The sequence below is a fragment of the Miscanthus floridulus genome, chromosome 5 (assembly GCF_019320115.1).
Source record: "Miscanthus floridulus cultivar M001 chromosome 5, ASM1932011v1, whole genome shotgun sequence".
NCBI classification, from domain to species: domain Eukaryota; kingdom Viridiplantae; phylum Streptophyta; class Magnoliopsida; order Poales; family Poaceae; genus Miscanthus; species Miscanthus floridulus.
The window spans coordinates 137819412-137829086 of NC_089584.1; the positions used below are offsets into that span (position 1 = coordinate 137819412).

The window sequence follows — 9675 nt, forward strand, 5'->3', positions numbered from 1 at the left end:
GTAGCACAGTAACTTTTTTGTCGCTCTATTATACATTGGTTGCCATGTGTCCGTTGTCTTATGTGATTAATCGATAAGTCCAAATTTAACTTTGATCACGCATTTGTGTTCTACTTTTGTTGGAAGCATTTTTGTATTTAGCCAGTCAGTTTTCAGCCCAAGATATGTTGAAATCCTAGCTTTTCCACTGCAAATCCAAGCTGAAAAACTGGCATTACATATGATTATTTTTACATGGGTTATTTGGAGAATGCTTGATTGAGCCAGCGTCTTCCAACCCAGTATCCACAGTTCACACTGCCATCAGAGTACATGTGGTTCAATTAAAGCTTTAAAGCAGATGGAATAAATTTGAGCATTTTGAAAGTAGAGGGACAATAGTGATCTGGTGGCACAAGTAGAACAAACAAATGACCCCACCTTTGTTTCCTAAATCATTTTAAGGATTGGTTCATGTAAGGGGGCTTCACACTACAGTAATCAAAATTACATTATAGGATCACACTCATATATAAAACGTATTTCCCCTGACCTGTTCACTTAGTTGGCTCATAGGAAAAGAATTTCACACTCTCTGAACCTTCAGAAAGAACTTCAAGGTACCTTGGAACTGGCGGCATTTCAACATCTATCACCACTTCCAGAATTTTGACAACTTCCCCCATTGTTGGTCTGGAGCTTTCATTACCTTGAACGCACCAGCAAGCAACCTTGCATGCTCTTTCTAGCTCCCTTTCATTTACATCATTGACCAATTCTCTGCCCAACAGTGACTGTACTTCTCCTTCATGAAGCTTTCTCACAACCAGCACTAGAAAAAATGTTGTCATGCTTGTGTCTTTGTGCTCCAGATTCCTCCTTCCTGAAATGATCTCGAAAAGCGTCATTCCGTAGCTGAAAACATCTGCCTTTGTTGTGATGGCTTCACCACTTATCCATTCTGGTGCAAGATATCCAACGGTTCCTCTCATAGATGTTAGAACTCTGCTAAAATCTCGACCAAATAGCTTCGCCAATCCAAAGTCTGCCACTTTAGGAACAAATGAAGCATCCAGCAATATGTTTTATGGTTTGATATTGTAGTGTATGATGCAATCCCGGCACTCCTCATGCAGATAAGCCAAACCCTTGGCAATCCCTACAGCTATTTGATATCTTATTTTCCAACTTAAAGTGGTACAGCTACTAGCAAACAAATGTTTATCGAGGGAGTCACTGGGCATATACTCATAGACGAGCAATCTCTTCACTCCTTCAGAACAAAACCCAAGCAGCCGAATCAAGTTCATGTGATGAATATTTCCTATGGTGCTCACCTCTACCCTGAATTGCTTGTCCCCTTGATGAAAGCCCTCGAGCTTTTTTACTGCCACTGTAGTGGCGTTGTAAGACATAATCTGCTGCTGATATCTCTCTCTCTTGCTGCAGCAGAGTTGGCATTTGGTCAGCTCGGCTGTCCAGTCTCTACTGCTGTAGCAGTATGGCAATAGGCCACCTTTGGTACATTAGTTGGCAGCTATTACATCAGCCATGTCTTGGTAGTGGGTTGATCTAAGCTTTATACTGCTAGTACTAGGAGTAGTTGGTATACCTTAGGAGTAGGTAGTTGGTGTACTCACCAATCACTATGTACCTGGTAGAGGTACTAGCACTTGTATATATATCACACCTAAGGCAATGCAAAAGAGCAGTTCAGTTTGCCACATTCAGAAGCAGAGCTTTCGACCAGGGCTAGGCTTGTGTTGTGTGTGTTCTTGAGCTCAATCTCTTCTTTTACCTCTAGCTATAGTGAGTGAGTGTGCTGGTAAGCTTACTGCTTACCTATGCAGGCAGCAAGGGATCAACAAGTGGTATCGGAGCCGTACAAGCGTCATCGCTGGACTAACCGCTGGCGATGACGGACGGCTCGGAGATGAGCGACAACAGTCGCTGTTGTGGCTGTCCAGCCACGACAGGAGGTCGTCGTGCGCACGGTGCGGGAGGTCAGCGGCACCAGTTGGCCGACGCTGACTCGCACCAACTATGGCGAGTGGGCGGTGACCATGAAGGTCAAGCTCAGAGCCCGACGGCTCTGGAATGCCATTGACAAGGGCACCAACAACGAAGAAGACGACATGTCAACGTTGGAGGTTATCCTCGCTGCTATGCCAGCGGAGTACAGGGAGCCGTTGGGGGCGAAGAACTCTGCTAAAGAGGCGTGGGAGACCATTGCTGCGATGCGCGTCGGCTCCGACCGCGCAAAGAAGGCGACGGCCCAGCTGCTGAAGCAGGAGTACGCCAACCTCAAGTTCAAGGATGGTGAGTCGGTGGAGGACTTTTCTCTCCGCCTGTAGTCGCTCATCAGCAAGCTGAGGAGCCACGGCGTCACCATCGACGAAGAAGAGACAGTCTCCAAGTACCTTCACTCCGTGCCGGTGAAGTACATTCAGATCGCTCTCTCCATAGAGACGATGCTGGACTTGTCCACCCTCACCATTGAGGATGTGACAGGCCGTCTACGGGTGGTGGACTAGCGCATGGAGCAGGCCACAGCAACGACGGACAACGACAAGCTGCTGCTGACAGAGGAGGAGTGGGCTGCCCGGATGAAGGAGAAGAAGTCCGGGGAAGCCTCCTCCAGCCGCGGTGGCGATGGCAAGCGCCGCGACAAGGCTTCTTCGGAGAAGAAGAAGAAGAAGGTCGACCCCAACGCCTGCCGGCGCTGCGGGAAGACGGGCCATTGGACAAAGGAGTGCCCAAATCGCAAGCAGGAGAAGAAGGCTGAGGCTCATTTAGCGCAGGTTGATGAGGATGATGAGGCCACTCTCTTGATGGCGACGTTCTGTGCACTGCGCGACGTTGAGGCCAAGGAGAAGGGAGAGGTGATGGCAGTGGAAGGGCACGACAAGGCTTTGAAGGCTGTCAACCTCGACGAACCGTGCGCCCAAGTCCACCTCGGACGTGTGGATGGTGAGCAGGAGCAACGGTGGTACCTGGATTCCGGCGCCAGCTACCACATGACGGGCTCAAAGGAAGCCTTCTCTGAGCTTGACGGCAACGTGACCGGCACGTTGAAGTTCGGTGACGGCTCAAGAGTGGCGATCTGAGGGCGCGGCACCATCATCTTCAAGTGCCAAAACGGCGAGCAACGCGCGCTGACGGATGTATATTACATCCCGCAGCTGCGTTCAAGCATCATCAGCCTTTGCCAGGTGGATGAGCGCGGCAGTGAGGTACTGATCAAGGATGGCGCTCTCAGGATCAGGGACCGGGAGCAGCGGCTTCTTGCCAAGGTGCAGAGGTCTCGGAACCGGCTGTACCTGCTCGACTTGAAGGCGGAGCAGCCCATCTGCTTGGCTGCACGGGACACGGAGGAGCCGTTGCTATGGCATGCCCGGTATGGCCATCTCAGCTTCGACGCTTTTGGTCGGCTGGAGAAGATGGTGACTGAGCTGCCTCATATCGAGCACGCAGGCGAGCTGTGTGACAGCTGCCTGGTCGGAAAGCAAAGAAGGCTGTCGTTCTCGAAGACGGCGAAGTACCGTGCGGCAGAGGCCCTCGAGCTGGTCCATGGTGACCTCTGCGGGTCGATCACGCCGGCGACGCACGGCGGGCTCAAGTACTTCATCTTGCTGGTGCATGACTGCAGCCGGTTCATGTGGATGTAGCTTCTGACCAGCAAGACCGAGGCAGCGGAAGTGGTCAAGAAGTTCAAGGCGCACACGGAGGCGGAGAGCGGCAAGAAGCTGCACGTGCTGCGGACTGATCGTGGCGGCGAATTCACTTCGGTGGAGTTCGCTGCGTAAAACGGGTCAGGGTATGGTGCGACACCATACCGCGCCGTACTCGCCACAACAGAATGGCGTGGTGGAGCAGTGGAACCAGACGGTGGTCGGCATGGCTCGATCCATGATGAAGGCCAAAAACATGCCGGCAAAGTTCTGGGGAGAGGTGGTGACCACGGCGGTGTTCATCATCAACCGCGCGCCCACTAAGGCCCTAAAGAGCAAGACGCCGTTCGAGGCTTGGCATGGACGCAAGCCGAATGTGTCCTTCCTCAGGACATTTGGCTGCATTGGCTATGTGAAGAACACCAAGCCTCACCTTGGCAAGCTGGAAGACAGGAGCACACCAATGGTGCTCCTGGGCTATGAGAAGGGCACCAAGGCGTATCGGCTCTATGATCCCAAGAGAGGCAAGGTGATGATCTCTAGGGATGTGGTGTTCGATGAGATGGTGGCATGGGACTGGGAGGGTCCGGGCATGGGGAAAGCTGGCAGCTTGAGCAACACCTTCGTCGTCGAACACTTAGTCATCCATAGTGGTGGAGACGCTGGAGAAGAGGTGCCGACCACCCCAGGAGTGGTGTCGAGCAGTCCAGCAGCATTGCCGACCACTCCAGAGGGGGTGCCGAGCAATTCAGCAACAGTGCCGAGCGCTCCAGCAGTGGAGCCGACCACTCTAGGAGTGGTGCCGACCGCTCCAGCAGTAGATCCGACCACTCCGGCAGTGGTGCCGAGCAGTCCAGCAGCGATGCCGACCACTCCGGCAAAACAAGGAGGCCATGGACCACCGATCGAGTTCACCTCTCCACCCACCGACATCGACGAGTACGTGGATGCTTTCTACGACGGCAAGGAGGTCCGGTTCAGGCGGGTGGACAACAACGTCGGCGAAGGGGGAGCTCCTGGGTTGACCAGTCGTTTTCTCGACGACCCAGAGCTGCTCATTGTTAGTGCAGAGGAGACACCGACGTTTGCAGTGGCTGAATGCGACGATAATTGACGCCGGACGATGTTGGAAGAGATGAAGGCCATCGAGGACAATGGGACATGGGAGCTGGTGGATCCACCGGTGGGCTGCAGGCCGATCAGGTTGAAGTGGGTCTACAAGGTGAAGCGGGACGAGCGCGGCGCCATTGTCAAGTACAAGGCTTGGCTCGTCGCCCGTGGCTTCGTGCAGCGTGAGGGCATCGAATTCGAGGAAGTCTTTGCTCCGGTGGCGCGAATGGAGTCCGTTCGCTTGCTGTTGGCCATGGCAGCAGCGAAGGATTGGCGCGTCCACCACCTCGACATCGAGTCTGCGTTCCTCAACGGCGAGCTCGCGGAGACGGTCTTCGTCAAGCAAGCTCCGGGCTTCGCCATCAAGGGCGTTGAGCACAAGGTGCTCAAGCTGCGCAAGGCGCTCTACGGGCTCCGGCAGGCCCCTCGGTCGTGGAACGCTAAGCTCGACGCCACCTTGGGCGAGCTTGGGTTCACTCGCTGCGCCACAAAGCACGCGCTGTACACGCGGCGACGGGGGAAGAAGGAGCTCGTCGTCGGCGTGTATGTGGACGGCTTGATCGTCACTAGAGCGTGGGCGGAGGACATCGACGACTTCAAGCGCGAGATGGCTGCTCATTTCAAAATGAGCGATCTCGGCGCTCTCTCCTACTACCTCGGCATTGAGATGAAGCAGGGGATGGAGCACATCTCCCTGGACCAGCGCGCCTATGCGGAGAAGCTGTTGGAGCACAGCGGCATGGCGGAGTGCAAGCCGTGCGCAACTCCAATGGAGGAGCGGCTGAAGCTGTCCAAGCACAGCGTGGCGGCGAAGGTGGACGCGACACGCTACCGGAGCATCGTCGGCGGGCTGCGCTACCTCACGCATACTCGGCCGGACATCACGTTCGCGGTCGGGTATGTCAGTCGCTTCATGGAGGACCCACGCGAGGATCACTGGACGACTGTGAAGAGGCTGCTGCGCTGCGTCAAGGGGACGCTCGATCAAGCGATCATCTTCCCCAAGAGTGGCGGCAAGGGTGGGCTGCGGCTCACGGTCTTCAGTGAGGCATCGCCCAAGGCAAAGGAAGGTGAGCCGGAGCTCACTGTTTTCAGCGACGCAGACATGGCGGGCAACATCGACGGGCGACGGAGCACCTCCGGCGTGCTCGTCTTCCTTAGAGCGGCCCCCATTGCTTGGCAGTCACTGAAGCAAAAGATCGTGGCGCTGTCGACGTGCGAGGCGGAGTACGTCGCAGCAGCCATGGCGGTGTGCCAGGCTGTCTGGCTGCGCCGGCTGCTGGGCGAGCTGACCGGTGAGGAAGCTCACCCGCCAGCTCTGATGGTGGACAAACAGCCCGCCATCGCCCTCGCCAAGAACCTTGTCCTCCACGATCGGAGCAAGCACATTGACATCAAGTTCCACTTCCTCCGGGACTACATCGATGGAGGGCAGATCGTCATCGAGTTCGTCGAGACTAGCAGACAGCTCGCTGACATCCTTACCAAGTCACTCGGGCGCCTGCGGTTCATGAAGCTGAAGAAGATGATTGGCATGGATGAGGTCAAGACATCGGGTTAGCAACAGGATTAGGGGAAGAATTGTAAGACATAATCTGTTGCTGATATCTCTCTCTCTCTTGCTGCAGCAGAGTTGGCATTTGATCAGCTCGGCTATCCAGTCTCTACTGCTATAGCAGTATGGCAATATGCCACCTCTAGTACATTAGTTAGTAGCTATTACATCAGCCATGTCTTGGTAGTGGGCTGATCTAAGCTTTGTACTGCTAGTACTAGGAGTAGTTAGTGTACTTTAGGAGTAGGTAGTTGGTGTACTCACCAATCACTATGTACCTGGTAGAGGTACTAGCACTTGTATATATATCACACCTAAGGCAATGCAAAAGAGCAGTTCAGTTTGTCACATTCAGAAGCAGAGCTTCGGCCAGGGCTGGGCTTGTGCTGTGTGTGTGTTCTTGAGCTCAATCTCTTCTTCTACCTCTAGCCATAGTGAGTGAGTGTGCTGGTAAGCTTACTGCTTACCTGTGCAGGGCAGCAAGGGACCAACAGGCGTCTGATCCAACCCCTTTGAACACAGAGCCGAAAGACCCTGCACCCAACTGCTCTGAGAAGTTCCTAGTTAGGCGTTGCAAATCACTGTATTTGAATCTGATCAAAGATCCATCACCCTGATTTAAACCATTTATTGTTGTCGTTCTTCTGCGAAGAAAATATAAAATGGCCAATACAGAACTTAGAACAAAAATTCCACCAATGATCATCCCAATAAACAACTTATTGTTTCCTGAGTAGGGTAGTTTTGATGCAGGCACTCTAATAAAGATATTATCACTTGATCCAGCAATATTGTCTTGCAGATTCATCAAATGGTTGTACCAAACCAAGCAAGTGACACTATGAGAGTAAGCTGTGCAAGAGAAGTTTTTCAGGCAAATTAACTCACAGTCATGAACATTGGTTGCATCTATGTTGTGTGCATTATCTGGAAACTTAACACTATTAATAGCATAGAATCTATCTTGCTCCACCTTCTCTGAGCCATTGTTGCCACACTGCAGTGGGATGTTTCGCCTACAGCCTGCTGTCTGGTCATCTAGTTTCCAGTTGTTTGGGTGATTCTCACTGAAGCCCTTGAGGCAACTGCATGGTGACGCATCATTCTCACTACATGTGCTGTATTCCCCACACACACCATAAACACTGCACTTGGATTTTGGTTTCGTGAAAGAATTTGTCCATGCTTGTTGTGCCTGTGCCCATACCAAAGTCTGAAACAGACCTGACACATCAATAATTGTTCTTGTAAATATTAATGCATCATCCTTAATATTGTATGTGAAATATGCCTCCTCATCATTGTCAACAAACTGGAACATAAACCTTGAGCTGGGATAGGGATTGAGAGGTGACATCTCCGGCACACCACTGAATCTATTATTAATCCAGTTGCCAGTAGTCCAGTACACTACTGATCTATTCCATTGGAGAATATATTGCAGTGAGCCATTAGGATCTAACTGAATGGAGAACATCCCCTGTGCTGGGTCACCACGGTCTTTCCAAGAGATCATCCGTTTGATGATGCCAGTTTTCTTGTTACGACTGAGCTTGTTTCCTGGGAGCCATGTGTCTGTGAAATCATCAAAACTTTGCCATAACACAGCAGAGGTATTAGCCTCATGTCGGACTACAAGATTCCCATTGCCGAGGAGCACAACCACTGTGGAACTAGCAGCTGTGTTGTTCTTGATATTGGTAGACCAGAGGGGAGATTTAGAATGGTTTAGTAGAAGAACCAAATTGCCATCATCTGAGACAGTTAGGCTTGATAGGAGTGGATCAGAGACTGGTTTCTCTCTGTTTGCCACCCACACTACAGTCTGTTCTGGGATTTTATTGTACCAGATGCCTATGTACCACTTTCCGCTTGATGTTTCAGCTGCAAAAAATAAGAGAAGTCAGATCATAAGACTAAAAAAAGGCTAACTCATTACATTCTGATTCTGATTCTGATTCTAATATTGTGTTGTTTTGCAGTAGTGATAAGGTTGGAACTTGGATTGAAAATTCTATACTGCTTCTCTACTGATCACTTTCTGAAAAAGAACAAATCCCTAATGAATATCACATTCTGTTCATTTTTATATCACAGAAACATGAGTGCTTTTCTTTTAAAAAACAGTACTCACCTGCAGGTTGGAAGAATCCCAATGCAAAATTGCCGTTCTGAGAGATAAGCTTCTGGTCCCCGGAGAGCTGCTGGTTCGCAGTGAGGGAATCAGTGACATGCAATGGAGATGGTTGGAGAGAAAGTTGCAGTAAAAGTAAGGATAAGGCGCATGAAGAAAACCAGGTAGCCATACTAAAGGAAAAAAGAAGAGCCCTCAAGGTTAGGAAGATACTTGTTGTGAACTCACAGTTCACAAGCACACTGGCTCTGGGTGTTTATATGTGCAACATCTACTCATGTTAGTCGCAGCATTGATCTGACTTTTGTATGTATTCCTTGTCTTCTCTAGGGAAATCTTGTGCCGTGACGCCCTCCCGATGTTGAAGCCGTTATTTAGAAGAGGCCCTTGGTTGGATGCCCATTTCAGTCAACAATACCATACCATATTCTGAACAACCATTAGCAAATCAAGGTTTATTATGATATATGCAAGCTGATTTGTATTGTGTCTGTATTCTCCAACGTTGAGAATGGTTGAATACTTGAATTGGTTAAGGGGAAGTTGGGGCCTGGAGGCGATCGGCAGCGATTGATGTCTAAAATCAGCAGCACTCTGTTTGAACCGTGTAAGGAAAATGGACTCTTGGCTCATTTATTTTGGATTTTGGTGTTTGATGACCAACCCAACTAAATTGGACTAATGAATTTGCAAGTGTTTGTTTTGTAGTTCAATAGGGTGCAAGACGTGACTTCGACGAAGGCGACATGATGATCCGATGATCAACACCTCAAGCAAGATCTTAGGAGCACAAGAGAAGACTCAAGAGATCAAGCAAAGTCCAAGCATGAAGATTGGAACCAAGCCGGACGCAAGATCGCGAAGAAACGAGCTCATAGAGGGCACATGACGCTGCACACGACGCTCCGATGCACAGGACGCTGCACCGGACGCTCCGATGCACAGGACGCTGCACAGGACGCTTCGATCAAGCAACAGCAGAGTCAACAGCAGCGACCGGACGCTGCATCGGACGCTGCACCGGACGTTCCGATGCACAGGACGCTGCACAGGACGCTGAGTGCCAGAGTCCGGTCAACATCAGTAAGGTTTCAGAGAGCCATTTTCGTGACCGGACGTGTCCGGTCAGTACTGACAGGACGCTGGTCAGAGTCCGGTCAGTAGCAGAAAAGCGGGATTTCGTCCCCAACGGCTACTTTCTCAGTGGAGCTTATAAATAGACCCCC

At 51.1% G+C, this 9675-nt stretch overlaps 1 pseudogene; it reads right to left on the reverse strand.

Moving 5' to 3' along the window:
• Positions 1-536: 536 nt before the first annotated feature.
• On the reverse strand, positions 537-8644 carry LOC136451216 (G-type lectin S-receptor-like serine/threonine-protein kinase At2g19130; annotated as a pseudogene).
• Between the last annotated feature and the right edge of the window lie 1031 nt (positions 8645-9675).